Raw genomic sequence first — 3,367 nt, forward strand, 5'->3', positions numbered from 1 at the left:
TTCTTTGTCTAAACCTAAAAGCATGGATCAAAATTTAAATTACCAAAAATTCAAAGTTCAAACCATCATTTTTGTTTAACCGATAAACTACAACAAAATCGGATTAAAATGTTCAAATATTGTGATAACCGGGTTTTGAGGTTATGCACTTGAGGTAATCCTTATATGATTATTATTTGATTATATGAATATATGCATATTTATGTATGAGAAAATATGTATGCATGAGATTGATAATATGCATACGTGTATGCATGACTTATATCGTTAGCATGCATAAAGTTTTGAAATATGCATGTATGTGTGCATAAATTATAATTAGGGAGGTGTGTGTACGTATGTGCAAGATATTTGTGGAAGAAGAGTTTAATATTTATATTTCTTCAACACCGCCTCTTTTAGATAAGATAAGAAGAAGTAAATATTTTATCATTCTTTTCTCCCAAACCGCCTCTGCTGAATATAAAAAGAAAGTTCTCTTTTTGAGGGTTATCTTCAAGAAAAAAAGAAAACAGTGAGAGAAAAAGGTGTGCATTTTTCTTCTAAAAATTCAGAAATTGGAAATTGGGGTTTGAAGTTGAAACAGTTTCTCTTGTTGTTTCTTTTGTGTATAAGGTGAGTTTTTGTTTTAAATATCCAGCCTTTAAACTTGTTGAGGTTTCTGATTTTTATGTGGAACTGTTGATATTATTGTGCAGTTGGTGTTTATTTATTTTATAAAGATTTTAAGATTTGGAAGAACCTGAAATTGAACAGTGTTGTCCGATAAGAATATGTTGTTTGATCAAAGTTTTATCCACTAAAAAGTGGTTTCCGGACGGTATTGTCCGATGAGAATATGTTTAAACCATTTGGGATTAAAAAAGTATTTTTGTATCTTTCAAATGAGGTTATAAATCTGGAAAAGATACTGTTTGGGTTTTCTTTCAAGAACGGTTGTGACTTCAGTCTGTTTTGATTTGAAACAAATGTTTCTACGGGACGGTTGTGACTTTGGTCTGTTCGGTACGAAACTATTTTGAGAATGTTTCTACAGGACGGTTGTAACTTCGGTTTGTTCCGCTATGAAACTAAATGAGTTTTCAATGTTTCTACGGGACGGCTGTGACTTCAGTCTGTTCCGGTATGAAACCATATTAGGCCATTATTGGCTAAAACTACAAATGATGTTATTCAGGACAGTTGTGACTTCGGTGTGTTCTGATTTGAAATTCTGTTTTCACGGGACGGTTGTGACTTTGGTTTATTCCAATACAAAACTCTTCATCTATAGATTTGAGTAGAAAATAAGGGTGACATATTAAGGAGAGATGTACCATGGGATAAGGGTGGCATTTGGATAACTCTGGTTGCTATATCAACAAGAGATAATAGCTTTGGGTTAACATTTCTTTGTGACTTGGGAACTTAGAGATATTGCTTTTATTGAAATAATGACATAGATGTTATTGAGAAGGGTAAAATCGACTCATAGCCAGAGGCATTATTTGCCTATGATTTCAAATGATTTTAATGAAATTAGAGTATTCAGTTTTATATTTGATCGAGAAAAACAAGTATTTGATTGGAACCAGAAGAGCTCTGGTTGGTCAGTAGCATAAACAAGAGAGCTTCTGGTTGCATGAGAAATCTTTTCAAGTATGTTCTCGGAACCAAAGGGGCTCTAGTAGGTCTTTAGAACAGACCAGAGGGTCTTTGGATATACAGGAAATTTCTTAAGTGTTTTCGGGAATATTGTAATCCAGGGGCTCTGTATGTGCTATACGGAGGCTCTGTATCGAGGAGTTGGTCATGCAACTAGTTTTAAGTGTTTTCGAGAATTTTGTGATTCAAAGGCTCTGTATGTGCTATACAGAGGTTATGTTTCATAAGTTGGTTACGCGTTTAGTCTTTCAAGTGTTTTCAAAATTTACATGACCCAGATGCTCTGTGTGTACTATACAGAGGCTTTGTATCATGAAACTTGTATTTTTAAGTGTTGTGACCGATTTCTGTTTCCATGAGTGCAGTCTTAACTCTGTATTTGAATATGGTGTCCGAGCTCTGCGTCTGAGCTCTGTCTTTTGAAACTTAACTTATTATATTTTCTTTCAAACATTTTAAATATCTTTTTATAAAATAAAACAGAGAACCAGAGGAGCTCTAGTTATGTTTTAGTAATCCTTTTCTTAAAACTTCTATTCTGGTCTATTTGGACCAGAGACCCTCTGGATACCAGAGACTCTGATTATCCAGAGGGTCTTTGTCAAGAAAGAAGCCTTAGTCATTTTTAGAGTATGAATCTAGAAGCTCTGGTTGGTAGGACCAGAGGCTCTGGCTAATTGGAGGAGATGGTTTATAAAAGTACTCAGTCCTTTAGAGACAGAGGAGCTCTAGACTTTAGTAACAAGAGGGGCGCTGGTCCTTAAGAGCCGGGGGAGCTCTGACCAGTTGAGCCAGAGGAGTTTTTCATCTCTGTATTTTGTAATTAATGTAGATTTCGAGGAGTGTATATATCTGTATATGTGAGAAGATGATTTTAAAGCTTTGGTGATCTTCACCCTATAATTGCAAAGAAAGGGTTATCTCACTAGACCTTTCGGTCTAATCTCGTTTTGTGTTTTAAATATGCATTGCAGAACCAACAGAGTCTCGGGATGTTAAGGGGAAGGAAAAAATATGATTATTTTTCTTATGTGCTTATCGGCTATGTTTTGAAGATACCTGTAGACATACATGTGATAGTACAGGGTTTTCTTTTGGAATAATTTTCAGTTGTAGATTCTATAAATATAGAAACCTTGTACAAGTGGGACCAATGTGGTGTAATATGTATTTCATTGATATGAAATATATACTATATGCAATTATGGAGTATGAGGTATCTAACAAATATTATAACAAATTATGTTTTAGAACATAAACTTATGTGAATAAACAATTGTACGTCTTATATTAAAAGTATTACAATGGAAAATTATGACGTATTTATATATGTTAACAAGTTTTTTATATTTTTTTTAAATAAAGCATTAAATTATTTTATAAATATTTTTTCAAATAAAATCATATAAGTAGATTAATCGAACATTTATTCCAAAATTGTACTAAGACACCCAAAAACGTTCCGTCAACAAAAACAACTTTTTATTTACCATAAAATGCACAATTGATTCGTGTTATAAGTTATAAACTAAAACATTAGAAAATTGTATACTACAATATTGAGAGATATATATATATATATATATATATATATATAGGGTGGTTCAAATACTAACCCAATATTTTGTGCAAACTTTGCTAACCCACATCAACCAATAATGTTGCATCTTTGGGTTTGGTTAAAATGTAACTTATATATTAATGATAAGGGTATTTAGGTCAT

The 3,367-nt window shown here is 32.7% G+C and overlaps 1 long non-coding RNA gene across 1 annotated transcript; it reads left to right on the plus strand.

Annotated features, from left to right (window-relative positions):
* Window positions 1-497: 497 nt before the first annotated feature.
* On the plus strand, window positions 498-2,856 carry LOC112526754. The gene is made up of 2 exons (XR_003070645.1): window positions 498-615; window positions 2,619-2,856. It is a non-coding gene; the product is annotated as an uncharacterized LOC112526754 (long non-coding RNA).
* Window positions 2,857-3,367: the final 511 nt, after the last annotated feature.

This window comes from Cynara cardunculus (assembly GCF_001531365.2).
Source record: "Cynara cardunculus var. scolymus isolate 2C chromosome LG 14, CcrdV1, whole genome shotgun sequence".
In the NCBI taxonomy this organism is placed as follows: Eukaryota; Viridiplantae; Streptophyta; class Magnoliopsida; order Asterales; family Asteraceae; genus Cynara; species Cynara cardunculus.